This window comes from Oryctolagus cuniculus, chromosome 7, assembly GCF_964237555.1.
Source record: "Oryctolagus cuniculus chromosome 7, mOryCun1.1, whole genome shotgun sequence".
Lineage (NCBI taxonomy): Eukaryota > Metazoa > Chordata > Mammalia > Lagomorpha > Leporidae > Oryctolagus > Oryctolagus cuniculus.
Genome location: NC_091438.1, coordinates 68,009,053 through 68,024,994, shown reverse-complemented (window position 1 = coordinate 68,024,994; position 15,942 = coordinate 68,009,053). Strand labels below are relative to the sequence as shown.

The window sequence follows — 15,942 nt, the reverse complement described above, 5'->3', positions numbered from 1 at the left end:
AGTACTTGGGCCCTGCACCCCATGGGAGACCAGGAGAAGCACCTGGCTCCTGCCTTCGGATCAGCGCGGTGTGCCGGCCTTGGCGGCCATTGGAGGGCGAACCAACGACAAAAAAGGAAGACCTTTCTCTCTGTTTCTCTCTCTCACTGTCTACTCTGCCTGTCAAAAAAAAAAAAAAAAAAAAAAAAGAAACAAACACATAAACATATATTTTATAACATATAGTTTATCTATCTATATCACATAATTATATATGGGTATGTATATATATGTAAATACTGTATTTCAAATTTCAATAAACTTTTTAATATTGTATTAGGTAGTAAATTTGCAATATTTGTTTTACCATTGTTCTCTGTTACAACTACTCATCTTAGCAGTTATAGCATGAAAGCAGTGCTAGTGAGTATACGAATAAATTAGTTTGGATTTATTCTAATAAGATCTCATTTATAAAATCAGTTGTTATACTTAATTTGACTTGAAGGAAGTAGTTTACTGAGCCCTACCATACACACACACACACACACACACACACACGAATTATGTTTGCTTCTAGTTACATGCACAAATTTTAACATACACCGTGAATGACACTAAGAGTGAACATACCTTCATAACCGCTGCCCAGATCAAAATACAATACATTTCTATGGACATTTTTGATGTCTGATTTTCTGCTATTAAACACACCTTGGATTTTCTCAGCTATTTCTTATTAACACCTCTAATATGAGTTCTTGTTACTTCCTAAGTTATTTAAACTAGCATAAAACCAATCATTCTAGTAGTTGAAAAGTTGAAAGCTGACTAACCTTCATACTTATAGATGTTTTTTAATGTTTCAAAAACTATGCACACACACAAAAAGTCTAACAAATGACTTCTGGTTTCTACATGTAAGCAATTCAGAGGTCTCCATGCTGTCTTAAAAACGAGTAAAAAATACTGAACAGATGGAACAATTAATAACTCTCCTTGGATTCATCACCAGGGAAGCAACTGTCTCCAAGATTGGGAAGAGCGGCAGGAAAAACACAGGGAGTGATAGCCAACTAGCAGAGAGTTATGAGCAGAAAATGGTGTGGGAACCAGTGCCGGGTAGGAAATCCTGTATCAGAATGCATGAGTTGTTGGACAAACCCAGTCGTAAACGCATTTTCACAACATTGTGAAATTTACCTCTAGGAATTCAATCAGGTTCCTACAGTAAATAAAATAGAAAAACCCACTCATGTTTCTGGCAGGGGAGGGCGAAAGGAGCAATTCTAATAAATGCCAGGGCACTGTATTCTTGGTGACAATGCCTGACACCAGGAGAAACTAGTTAACTACAGCCTGACCTGTTGGGTATTATCAGAGACAATCAGACCTACAGGAAGGGAAATACCCAAATCTAGCAAGCTCTATCCTTAAACCAATGAGAAGAGAAATATTCAACTTCAGATCTTTCTAGGCTTCATTGTGAGGGCAGAGAAAAACCTGCTCCTGTTCAGATTTAACCATCCTGAACCATCTACGAGGAACAACACAACTGAGGAATGTTTATGAAGCTGATAGCCTGGAGGCATAGGATTACTAAATGACTGAGGTCTAATTATAGGACTGGAGAAGGCTCCCCTGCCCACACATGTACTTTATCTTTACTGTAGACCTATTTACAGCAGATCCTTTTACTCAGTGCATCATGTCTATAAAAAAAAAAAAATCACAAGGTACAGCAAAATACAAAAAGCACAGTTTGTGGAAACAGGATGCACATCAGAATTAGGGTTCTGATTTTATTGTATACCAGAGCACTCTGTTTTTATTACAAGGCCTGACATCAGGAAAAACTAGTAAAAAAAAATCACTATTTTGTTATCATAAGGTATACTCCTATGAAATGTCACCATGATATTTGATCAGGGAATGTTTTAATTTTAAATGCACATTATAAAACCTGAGTAAACTCTAAAAGCAGTAATAAAAAAGAAACATATTTGATATGCTGAAACAGAAGAGAAAATGGAATCATGTGAAATGTTAGATTAAAAACCATAACAAGTAGAGGAAGCATGAAAGGAAACATAAGGAATAAAGACAAAGGGCCATAAGTAGACCAAAACAAACATGGACTATTGTAATATGTGTAATAAATCTTAGTATCAACAGCTTAACTACACCAATAAAACATAAATGTTGGATTGAAAAAGCAAAGCTCAGTTGCATGTTGATTACAAGAAATGCACTTTAAACATGAAGACATGTAGGTTAAAATAAATGGTTGTATATGAGCGCTGGTTCGAGTCCCAGCTGCTGCACTTCTGATCCAGCTCCCTGCTATGGCCTGGGAAAGCAGTAGAAGAAGGCCCAAGCCCTTGGGACCCTGCACCCATGTGGGAGACCCAGAAGCTCCTGGCTCCTGGCTTCGTGATCGGCCCAGCACACTGGGGAGTGAACCAGCGGATGGAACACCTCTCTTTCTCTCTGTCTCTCTTGCTCTCTCTCTCTCTCTCTCTCTCTCTGTCTCTCCTCTCTCTCTGTGTAACTCTGACATTCAAATAAATAAATAAATCTTTTAAAAAATAAATGGTTGTTAAATGATATACAATGGTAACATGAATTCAAAAAAGAGTACTCACATTAATTACAGAAAGAGCGGAACAGAAAGCAAGAAAAATTTTAGGAATAAAGAAGGGTATTGTATGGTGATAAATGATAATAATATAGAAGGAAGCATAAATATGTTGAAGACGGAGAGGAGTTTTTAGATAGAACACCAAAGGTGTATATTCCATGAAAAAAATTGTTGGACTTCATTAAAATGAAAAAATTTCAAGAAAATGAGAACAGATGCCATAAGCTAGGAGAAAATACATATAATATTTTACTATGTATAATATTTATACTCTATATAGTATTTGTATATAATATATTTTATATAAAATATCTTACACATATACATGTTTAATTTTATTTTATATATTAATTCATTTAGTTATTTATTTTAATGAGTAGTGAGATTAGGACCAGATCATGACTATATTTTAGTTTATTATCCCAAAGTTGAAAGTTCCCAATATTTTTTTTTTACAGGCAGAGTGGATAGTGAGAGAGAGAGAGACAGAGAGAAAGGTCTTCCTTTGCCATTGGTTCACCCTGCAATGGACGTCACGGCCAGCGCGCTGTGGCAGGCGTACCACGCTGATCCGAAGGCAAGCCAGGTGCTTCTCCTGGTCTCCCATGTGGGTGCAGGGCCCAAGCACTTGGTCCATCCTCCACTGCACTCCCGGGCCACAGCAGAGAGCTGGCCTGGAAGAGGGGCAACCGGGACAGAATCCAGCGCCCCGACCAGAACTAGAACCCGGTGTGCTGGTGCCGCTAGTCGGAGGATTAGCCTATTGAGACGCGGCGCTGGCCCCCAATATTTTTTTAAAGATTTATTTTATTTATTTGAAAGAGTTACAGAGAGAGGTAAAGACAGAGAGGGAGGTCTTCCATCCACTGGTTCACTCCCCAGACTGCTGCAACGGCTGGAGCTGTGCCAATCCAACGCCAGGAGCCAGGAGTTTCTTCCAGGTATTCCATGTGGGTACAGGCACCCAAGGACTTGGGCCATCTTCTACTGCTTTCCCAGGCCATAGCAGAGAGCTGGATCAGAAGAGAAGCAACTGGGACTAGAACCAGCACCCATATAGGATGCTGGTGCTTTAGGCCAGGGCTTTAACCCACTGCGCCACTGCGCCAGCCGCTCCAATATTTTTAATTCTACAAATTCCATTGAAGATCTACCATATACAGTTTATAAATGTTTTAATTTGTGGTAATGAAGCCATGAGTCAAACAGACAATAACCTCTGCTATTGTGGCAGGGTAGATTGTGTTGAGATAAAAAGCCTATCAGGAGTTGGTCATTTGGCCTAAGAGTTAAGATATGTTCATCTCATATCAGAGTATCTGGGTTAAGCATGCAACTCCAGCTTCCTGCTAATGCATTTCCTGGGAGACAGTGAGGCAGCTCATTTGTGCTGCTGCCACATAGAAATCCATATCTGAGACCTGGATTGTGTTCAGCCCCTGGTTTAAGCCTAGCCTTCCCTAGCTAATATGGGTATCTGGGAAGTTAACTTAGTGGATAGGAAATTTATTTTTTTTTTCAGTCTTGCTGTCTCTCAGATGATTACCTTTTTTTTTTGTTTATTAACAAATGAATCAGTAAAAGATATAGTGCACTAACTGTTATGTGCTACGGAGGAAGGGATAAAGCAGAGAAATTGGTTAGAGAGAACCTTGGTGAAGGTTTATTACAGTGAGAAATACTTATTTTGCATTTACATTTGTTTAATGGTCAGAGATGTCATGACTGATACAGTGACAGAGTAATAGAAATATAAAGTTTTGTTGGATTTTGCAGCTATCTGAAAAAATACTGGCAGATAACAAATGGTACAAAAGCCTTGGTTTAGTGCAAACCTGGAACATTCAAGGAACTGGCAAATGGCAGAACGGCTGAAGCGGAGTAGACAATGGGGATGTAGCATGCACATGGACGGGAAGATGGAGAGCTAGCAGAGAAGAGTCTTACTTTATTTAGGTTCTCACAGATGATATTAAGAAATTTTATTTTGATTCTCAGTGATCCATCAAGCAAGTCATTAGAGTGCTGGGAGGGAAATGACATGATCTGACATTTATTTTAAATTTATTATTCTGGATATGATTAAATTATGGAAAGAAATAACGGAAATGACCATTAACTGAAAGTTCGATTGTTTTGGCTTGGGTTCTAATTGCAGAAGAGCTCAGGAGCCCAGCTCGTTTGTAGCCTCTTTGGCCACATCCTACCTCTGTGTTTTCCTAGGTAGGGGCAGGTGCTAACTTCCAAACTAGAGGAATTTGGTGTCCCTTTCCTTTTCACACCAGATATCTAGAAACGGCATTAACTCTTTGCTGTAGGGGGATATAATAAATTAGAATTAGATAGGATAAAATGTATTGTTTATTACTACTTTGTGCAACTTACTGTAAGATACAGGGTCGATTTGAGGGTTTTGTGCTATGCGCATTAACAGAATTTCTGCCTAAAAACTTTCATCAAAAAGCCAGTATTCATGACTTGTACATACACAATGTCTGTAATAAATACTATTACTTTTTGAATTATTAAATGAATGAGTGAATAAATGCATGAATAAGTAAATAAATAAGCCAGAGCAATTTCCATTGTCTTTTATGCAGAATATTTTCCTTTTGCCCTTCCAATACTCTTGAAATTTGCCTTCCCCATTCTATATGCTTGGTGGGAATATTTATCCTGTATGGATTGTATCAGTTTCTGACTCCAGTCCCTATTCAGAAAATGGAAATTGGAGAGAAGAAGGGCAAAAGAAGGTAATGAGGTTGGGATATTTATTGCTCTGTTTATATCCTTGAGAGGTGATATTAGGCTCATGTTTCTCCATATAATGGGTCATTCTTCCTTTTAATGAGGCTGCTCTATATGACTCTCTTTCGTTGTTTATTCCAGTAAGCTCTCCCTACCTCCTCTCCCATTCTTTTAGGCCTACAGGTGAGGATTGCTCCATGGCTGCCAGCCCATATTCATACACACTCCATTGTGGGTCCTCTGCACCCTGCCACAACTCCGTAATCAGTCTCTGTTTACAAATCCCCTTCAAATTATCCTAATTTGCTAGTGCCATCTGTCTTCCGTTACGATTGTGACACACATGCCCTCAATTTTGCTGCTGCTCTGCTTGTACAAATACAAATATGAAAATGAGTAGCATGAATCTTGGTATCTGTGATGACATTTTGCTGCTGTCACTGCACTTATCTTTCTACTATAATTGGCTGTGACTTCCATTTTACAGCACTCAAGGACAAATGGCATATTTCAGTTTTTATTCATTTTATTGTATTTTCATCATTTATTTGAAATATATAGTGCCAAAATTAGAGAAATGGACAAAGAGAAATCTTCCATATGTTGGTTCACTCCCCAAATGCCTGAAACAGGCATGGCTGGAGCCAGAATGAAGCCAGGAGCTATCTCCATCCTGGTCTCCTACCACATGGGGCAGCAGGGACCCAATTACTTGAGCCATCATCTGCTGTCTACCAGAGGGCAGAAAAATGCAATACTAAACCTTGAAGTAACTTAAGAGATTATGAAATCATCTTCACTAGTTTTCTTTTACATTCTGATCACTTGATTAAATGATATTAAATAGTTTGGCAATGAATAAACAATTAAGTGATAATACACTGTTATACTCGAGTTTTTTAAAATCACAAGTCTAGTTCACGCACACACACACACACACACACACACACATATATTTAAAGGTGGTAGCATCTCATGTTTTACAGAGCTTAACATATTCCATACAGAACTGAAAAACAGTCTAACAGAAACAAAGGAATCAAGGTCTTCACTGACATATAATCTCAGTAGCCAAAGCTGGATACTGGTTAAAATTTTACTACAAAACTAGTATCAAGCATATGCATATCACAATACTAAGATAACAAATACGTTTACGCCCAAAGAGATAAAACTGTTAGACGCTATCAGAAAATTCAGCCTACAAAATTGTATTATAAGCAACATTTTAAATTCTCACTTGAAGCCATTTCAACTGTGTAAAATATTTAAAACAAATATAAAACTAATCCCTTTAGTATCTTTGTGATGTAAATTTGTCTTTAAATATTTGTTAAAACCTGATATTCTACTCAAAGTACATAATATGTAGCTAAAATATGAAATCCGAAGAGTGCATGCAGCATTATCTATGTTTTATTTCATACTTCCTGATTTTCAATTAGCCTTCCGAAGTATTATTCCTTCTGTCTAGACTGGGACACTGGCAGTGAGTTTGTGTTACCAACATGCGACTGATCCAATCTACCACTGTGCAGCTCCTGCATTACGACTATGGCCTCTCAAATGGTCCATACCCTTCTACTTAACAATCCCAACATTCACTATACTTATTTTATTAGCCAGAGTAAGACTACATCTTTGCTCAAAATGTTACAACATCTGCTCATTTAATTTACAGTTAAACCAAGGTTTTTGAAAGCACTACATGATTTGCCCATGAATACTTCGGAAAACAATTTTTCTGAACTTCTCTCCTTTCTCTACATTGCTTTCACTTTCCCTTATTGCTTTCCACAAAGGTTGCTCTCCACATACCTGCATGAATTATTGGGGTTGCAAAGTGCTACCAGATCCATAAGGCCTTCCCTAAGTATTTGATTTAATTTTACATGTTCTGTATCTTTGTGCTTATTTATTTACGTTCAGAAATCTACACAGGTGGAGTCTTTGAAAAGTTCATGATCATGAGAAATTTTCCACTTTGATTTCAAATTTTTTTGCACCAAAATAAACCTACCTTTTAATTCCAAAATTTTTAAAGTATCCTCATATATTGTAAATTATATTTAGTTTTTTATTTCCTTCCATTAATATTTAAGCTCAGAATAGACAGAAATTTTGTTTTGGATTTTGTGTTTTGTTAATTATTAAATTTCTGGCCCTGCAATCTAGCACATAGGACCTGAATGATAAATATTATTGAACAAAATAATGAGTAAATTATTTATAAACTTTGTTTTGCATGAAGGAATAGTCAATGTTGATTTAAAAATTGCGTGCTGTTATCAGGATGTTTACAAAGGCATGGGGATTCTGAGGTCCATTTCTAACCTATTAGTATTTTGTTTTCAGTTGGATGACTACTATTCCACAATACAAGTTTAACTGTACATTACCAACAAATAATAAAAAAAAAAAACTCCAGCTTCTCTAGGAGGTTTATTTCTTAGATATTCATACAAATGCAATACAGTCAAGCAAATCTATCAGGAATATTGTCCAGTAACTTATCAATAAATTATACCTGGTTAAGTGGACAGCAGCACAGTAAGAATGCAAACTGAGCCTGATTATTTGTTGAGTATATACCTCATCCTTACTGTTGTGTTAGTCTAATTAGAGCATAAAGTTTTTATTACAGGAATATGATAAGAAAAGGGACTATATTTTATTCTCCAGGAGAAAAATACATGAATTTATTTTCATGAAATTCAGAGTTTTGCAGTAGTCCTTAGTGTGTTCCAGAGAAATCAGCAGCCTGCCTCCTCAAGTGATGCTTCATGGAACCAGGAAACAGCTAAACGCAATATTTTTTTTTTTGACAGGCAGAGTTAGACAGTGTGAGAGAGAGAGACAGAGAGAAAGGTGTTACTTCCATTGGTTCACCCCCAAAATGGCTGCTATGGCTGGATCTACACAGATCTGAAGCCAGGAGCCAGGTGCTTCCTCCTGGTCTCCCATGCGGGTGCAGGGGCCCAAGCACTTGGGCCACCCTCCACTGCACTCCTGGGCCACAGCAGAGAGCTGGACTGGAAGAGGAGCAGCTGGGACTAAGAACCCAGTGCCTGTAGGGGATGGCGGCGCCACAGGCAGAGGATTAGCCAAGTGAGCTGTGGCACCGGCCAAGCAATATTTTTTGCAAAGTAGAATATTCTGGGGTTCATTTATTTTTATTGTGCCTTTTAGAAGAGACTCTGGACAGAAACCAACTGTTTCAAAGTGTTTTCAATTTCCCCTTTCCATAGGAATTGTATTCGAATTTTGAAATTTCATTAAAAAGTAGATGTTCTTTTTTACTTTATTATCTGACTTCCCAATTGAATCTTAGAATTTTAGAAAGTGGAGGTTGGTGTTTTTTGGGTTTTCTGTTTTTGTAAGCTTTTGTTTCGAAGCAATTTCAGACTTTAAGCAGAGTTTCAGAACCATACAGAGAATGCTAGATAACTTTCAACCAGATTTCTCAGAAATGAACATTTTACTATGCTTTTATTTAAAAAAATCTTTTAGTTATTTATTTGAAAGAGCAAAAGAGAGACAGAGACATTCCATTCTCTGGCTTACTCTCCAATGACTATAACTCCCATGGCTATGCCAGACAGAACCCAGGAGTGGGAAACTCCATTCAGGTCTCCAACAGGGATGGCAGGGGTCCAAGTACTTGAGTCATCCTCTGCTGCCTTCCCAGGCACATTAGCAAGGAGCTGGATTGGAAGTGGAGCAGCCAGGACTCAAACTGGCACTCTGATATGGGATACTGTTGTTGTGAATGGCAGATTAACCCACTGTACCACAATGCTTCCCCCATGTTTTATTGTCTTTTTCTTTCTGTGTCAGTGTTTTTTATGTGCAGACACATACAATTTTCTGAATCTATTTATGTTGTAGAAATGTGACTATTATATCTAATCTTAAACTGAGAATTTAATTTAATCAGGGAGTAAACCAAGACAAGGATCATAGGTTGAAAAAGTAAGTTTGTTGTAGATTATCCTGAAGGAGGAAAGTTAATATTATCTTTTCTTGTTTCTTTGTAGTCACAAAACATTTAAATATTTTCTCTTTATAAATATAATTTTGAGGATTAATTTTCAACCACATCTCTTGCCAATGTCTTGCATGTACCCTCTTTATCAGTTGAGGAGATGGGAAGGTAGGGGTGGGATATTTTAGGTTTTTGATAGAATATTAGGTATTTACTGATTAAAGTATATAACTGATAAGTAAGATGTGTTCAACTGCATATAAGACAGAATCCACGCATCCAGATGATTTGAAATTCAATAGTGCAAAATAATGTTCCCTTTATCTCTTTTTTTTCTGATTAATTCATCTATAATTAAGCTCCACCTAGTCCAAAAATATTTTCTCTCTAGTTGGCATTACCAGGTATCCATTCCTCAATTCATATTTTCTGAGTGTGTGATTTTTTTAAAAGTCTTGTTTATTAAAAAGGCAGAGTTGGAGGGGCGCGGGGACTTCCATCTGCTGGTTTACTTCCCAAAGGGCTGCAACGGCCTAGGCTGGGCCAGGCTAAAGCCAAGAACCAGGAGCTTCATCTGGGTCTCCCACATGAGTGCAGGGCCCAAGTACCTGGGCCATCCTCTGCTGCCTTCCCAGCCACATTAGCAGGAAGTGGATTGATGCAACACGTGGCAGCTTTACCCACTACACCACAACGCTGGCCCCTTGTGATTTTTTTTAAAGATCTGTTTTATTTATTTAAATATCAAGGAGAGGAGAGAGAAACATAAAGTGAGATCTTGGCCGGCGCCGGGGCTCACTAGGCTAATCCTCCACCTTGCGGCGCCGGCACACCGGGTTCTAGTCCCGGTCGGGGTGCCGGATTCTGTCCTGGTTGCCCCTCTTCCAGGCCAGCTCTCTGCTGTGGCCAGGGAGTGCAGTGGAGGATGGCCCAAGTGCTTGGGCCCTGCACCCCATGGGAGACCAGGAGAAGTACCTGGCTCCTGCCTTCGGAGCCAGCCGCGGCAGCCATTGGAGGGTGAACCAACGGCAAAGGAAGACCTTTCTCTCTGTGTCTCTCTCTCACTGTCCACTCTGCCTGTCAAAAAAAAAAAAAAAAAAAAAAAAAGTGAGATCTTCCATTCACTGGTTAACTCCCCTAAAAGGCCACAATGGGAGGGACTGGGCCCGGCCAGAGCCAGGATGCTGGAACCCATCTGGGTTTCCCATGTGAGTAGCAGGGTCCCAAGTACTTAGACCATTTTCCAGTGCTTTCCCAGACATGCTAGCAAGGAACTGGATTGGAAAAGAAGTGCAGGAATTGAACTGGAGTTACAGATTTGGGATAGGAAATTTCAAGAGACTGCTTAACTTGCTGTACAACAGTGTCAGCCTCTGCGCGTGTGAGGGTGAGGGGTGCTGTATATACCACCAGAGCACTGCTGAAAGCAATGATGGAAGGCAGCCTATTTTGACTTCCAAGTTTAATTTTAGTACTTCATAAATACACACCACTGTTAGGCAAACTGTCAGCTATTGCTATTCTGAATTATTGGATTTGTGTTTTAGAAGATGCATAACATTTGAACTAGTATAAAATCTAATTTTGGAAAATTTTTAAAAAGCAGTATATAGATTTGAAATAGTATTTCCTTTAACAACCATTAATTACCAACTCCAAATAGCTTCTTTCTATGTTTATTTGCTCCATATCCAAAAACCATTGCTTAAATTTTTAAAAGAGTATTATTTTTAAAAAAAAGATTTTGCTTCAAAAATATTTCAGGATAAGCACCTGGCTCCTGCCTTCAGATCAGTGCGGTGCGCTGGCCACAGTGCGCCAGCCGCGGTGGCCATTGGAGGGTGAACCAACGGCAAAGGAAGACCTTTCTCTCTGTCTCTCTCTCTCACTGACCACTCTGCCTGTCAAAAAAATATTTCTAATGAGACATCAATACATGTAAGAAAAGGCAATGAAGAAAACATCTGGTAAAAAATAAATTTAGCTCAAAAGTATTTGTATCTTTCATCTATTTAAGATCCTCATACATACTATACCTGCTTCATAAAGATGATCTAGCTCCAAATACTACAAACCCTGTGACTAAGATAGTAGGAGACATTGAATAAATCTCTTAGTCATGGCTTTGGGAATGATTTTTCAATTTTCATTGTTATCAATTCTTTGTCTTCAGAGGCAGCTCATATGTGGGATGATAATAGAGAAGATTTATTTTTGTGAATCCTAGGATGATGTAAATTAATAACATGGAACACTAATAATGGAAAGTACTACAGCAGATGATAATAATTATCACCTTTAGGTACAGCAAGTGAAAGAATACATATAATTATGTGAACCATTCCCACTTCATATCAAATTAAAATTATACTGAAGAAAAAACAGTCCAATAAGAAGACACTGAAATCATTTCTTGAGTATACTTTTGAAAGTACTCATGACTTTAAAGCACAAAACAAGGTGGAGAAGTTTAGTTGTTACAGAAGTACATAGAACTTCAAAACAGATCAAATCAAATGCACATAGAGATTACTGGATTATGTACTTGTATGTTTTTTATGTTTTAAAATGTAGTCTATGGACCTGGCACTGTGGTATAGCCAGCAAAGCTACCACTTGCAGTGTCGGCATTCCATATGAGTGCCCGTTTGAGTTTGGACTGCTCCACTTCCGATCCACTTCTCTACTATGGCCTGGGAAAGCAGTGGGAGATGGCCCAAGTGCTTGTGCTCCTGCACCATGTAGGAGACCTGGAGGAAACTCCTGGCTTCTGGCTTTGAATTGGCCCAGTCCGGCCGTTGCGGCCCTCTGGGGAGTCACCCGGCAGATAGAAGACCTCTCTCTCTTTTTCTCTGCTTCTGCCTCTCTGTAACTCTGCCTTTCAAATAAATAAATATTTTTTTTAAATGTAGTCTAATTCATTACATGACTACAATTGATGTCTAATATAGTATACCAGATTAAGAGGAACCAGATGTGTAAAATGCGTAAGTACAGAACTTGACCACCTGAATAGAACTATACTTTGTGGGGAAAAAAATAATGGTCCATAAGTTATTGCTGATGCAAGCATCTAATAGGGTAATTCACTTTGTAAATGTGAGTATATATGGATAAGTGAAGATAGCAGAGTGGTGAGTCAGAGCTGACCAGGATGGTTATTTCCCGAAGAATCAGCCTTTATGAGAAATGTCCCTCTCTAATAAAATAGAACATGGAGCAGTGTTGGTTCAGGGGCATCAGTTTACAAGGAGAAAATGATACAGAAAAACTTCCACATATTATAATGCACTGATTCCATTTTTCTGCCTTACTTTCCTTCCCTGCCATTCAACCTGAAGGGCTTATGGCAACAGTCTGGGAATGAGAGCTCTAAGTTAGTTCAATAACCCCAAGTAAACATTATTTATTAAAATATTTTTAACCCACAGAGTTCAAACTATTTAGTAACTCCTTCCATCTGTGCCTGCTATCTAAATTTATTTTTTGTATCTGAGAGACTTGTTAGTACTGTCTTGAATGTTTCAACAATGAATAAACTCACAGATTTTCACTTTTTAAAGTTTTGTTTTTTATATATACTTATTTGAAAGGCAGAGGGAGACAGAGAGAGCGCTTCCATTAGCTGATTCACTCCTCAAATGCCCATGACATTTAGGGCTGGGCCAAACCAAAGCTCGGCACTGGAACTGCATCCCTGTATCCCATGTGGTTGGCAGGAATCCAAGCATGCTGAGCCATCATCTGCTGCCCCAGCGGCTTATGAGCAAGAAGAGGAGCTGAAAGCAGGACTTGATCCCAGCAATGGTCATATGGTAGAAGGGGGTTACCAAGCCATAACGTAACCCACGGTGCCGCAATGTCTGCGCCAGGTTTTCAAAGTTGAAACAAAGCTTATATTCCTGAGATAACCTTCTTTCAGTAAAGATTCTAAGTTTCTTTAAAAAGTATTTTGTGTATATTTTATGCATGATTTTCTTTATTTGTATTATAAATGTATAAAAGAATTACCCTAGTCTCACAAAATAGTGTTCTCACATTTTCAACTTTCTGAAGACAATTATATTAGATTTATTATTTCTTTCTCTATAAATGTCTGATAGAGTTTACCAGTGAATCCAACAAGGCCAGGCGTTTTCTCTGTGAGAAGATTTTATACAGAGTTAAGGACTTTACACACAGCTTACAATTACTTTTTAAACATTTTCATTTTCTTTTTTTAAGATTTATTTATTTTTTATTTATTATTTATTTGTTTCAGAGGTAGAGTTACAGAAAGAGAGAGGGAGAGACAGAAAGAAAGGTCTTCCATTTGCTGGTTCACTCCTCAAATGGCTACAATGACTGGAAGTGGGCCAATCTGAAGACAGGAGTCAGGTGCTTCTTCTAGGTTTCCCATGCAGGTGCAGGGGCCCAAACACTTGGGCCATCTTCTACTGCTTTCCCAGGCCACAGCAAAGAGTTGAATCACAAGAGGAGTAGTCAGGGCTAGAATAAGCGCCCATATGGGATGCTGGCGCCATAGGCGGAGGCTTAGCACATTATGCTACAGTGCCCGCCCCAGCTTTTAATCATTATTGTCTAACTTATTCTATAGTGATCAGAGAATAAATCAGTTAATGTTTCAAAATGAGTTACACTTTTGCAAGGCTCAGCACATGTCTTATCTTAATGAATGTTTCAAATCCCCTAAATTAGCAAAAAAAAAAAAAAAAGTATATTTTGCAGTTGGTTTCCAGGTTCTATAGTTGGTGTAATTATTCAAATCTTCTAGATATAAATAAAACTTGTTCTGTTAAGTGTCTTCTCTATTTGCTTTTTAGCTATACCTCTTTTGAAGGTGGAAGAAATTGTTCTATGGGCTAAAAAATGTGCCTTTTCTTGCTCACAGGCTAACTTGAATTAATAATCATTTCATGGACATTGCAAGAGCTTTACAATAATGTTTTTCACTCATTTCCAATTCTGATTTTTAACCAAATATTTTACTTCGACAAATTTCATATACTTTTCAAATCGATGTCATTTTGCTCTAAACAATAAATAACTCTTAGGGGTCAGCACTGTGGCACAGCAGGTAAAACCGCCGCCTCTGGCGCCAGCATCTCATATGGACACCAGTTTGAGTCCTGGCTGCTCCAATTCCTATACGGCTCCCTGAGAATGTGCCTGGAAAAAGCAATAGAGGGCAGTCCAAACACTTGGACATCTGAACCCACATAGGAGACCCAGAAGAAGCTCCCGGCTCTGATTTGAATCAGCCCAGCTCCAGCCATTGCGGCCATTTGGGAAGTGAACCAACAGATGGAAGACCTCTTTCTCTCTCTCTGCTTCTGCTTCTCTCTCTGTAACTCTGCCTTTCAAATACGTAATATTTAAAAAATAACTAAATATAGTAATATGTTCATATTTTACTCATATATCACCATTTCTGTTATCATTTTCCATGTACAAATATATTTTTATTCTCTAATCAATTACCTTTATCCTGAAGACATTTCTTTAGTAAGTCATGTAAACAGGACCAATGAATTTCCTAAGCTTTATTTAGCTGGAGGTGTCTTTATTATATCTTCATATCTAAAGCACACTTTTACTGGACATAGAATTCCATAGACGCTATTTTTCTATGAACTGTCCTTCCATTATTTGTAACATGGATTGTTTAGTATAAGAATTCTGTCAGTGTCATTATTGTTCTCTGTGTGTGAAATGCATTTTTCTCACCTGTTTCACTTATGTCTTTCTCTTTGTTTTTAAGAAGCTTGACTCTCTTGTGCTGAGGTTTGCTTTTATTTGTTGCTTATTCTGCTTGGTGCTAGTTGAGGCTTTTGGTAATCTGTTAGACACACACACACACAACACACACCCACACACGGTTCTTCAAAAACTTCATGGAAAATGTGTATCATGAAAGAATTGTATGAATTTCAGATATTTTCTCACCAAAATAAACTTTTTAAAATACATTTTTCATGAATTTTGAAAAGCTTTGTTTTCTATGTGTGTATTATATATAAAATCTTGGGAAATTTGAACAATATTTACTCAAATAATATTGTCTTTCCTGTTTCCATCATTTCTTCTGATGATACTTCAATTTCACACATTTCTGATTTGCATGTCCCCACAGCTTACTTATTTCCTATTAATTAGAAAACTTTTTTCATTTACTGGATTTTATTTCTATCCTCTTATGGCTTTGCTAATTTTATTGATATTGCATACTATTTCACTTTCTTTTGTCTCCATATGGATTTTTTAATATTAAAATTTTCAGATATAAAATTTCTGTATTTAGTATAATTTTCTTTTCAAGCTTCCTTTTACAGTCTTTTTTAAAAAGATTTATTTATTTATTTGAGAGGCAAAGTTTTTTTTTTGTTTGTTTGTTTGTTTTTGGTTTTTTTTTTGTTACAGGCAGAGTGAACAGTGAGAGAGAGAGAGACAGAGAGAAAGGTCTTCCTTTTGCCTTTGGTTCACCCTCCAATGGCCGCTGAGGCTGGTGTGCTGCGGCTGGTGCATCGCGCTGGTCTGAAGCCAGGAGCCAGGTGCTTCTCCTGGTCTCCCATGGGAGTGCAGGGCCCAA

The 15,942-nt window shown here is 38.0% G+C and overlaps 1 long non-coding RNA gene across 1 annotated transcript in view; it reads right to left on the bottom strand.

The window, feature by feature from the left end:
* Positions 1-15,942, bottom strand: part of LOC138850319 (uncharacterized) — a 77,795-nt gene that overhangs the window by 17,773 nt on the left and 44,080 nt on the right. The gene's annotated exons all lie outside the window — the stretch shown is intronic.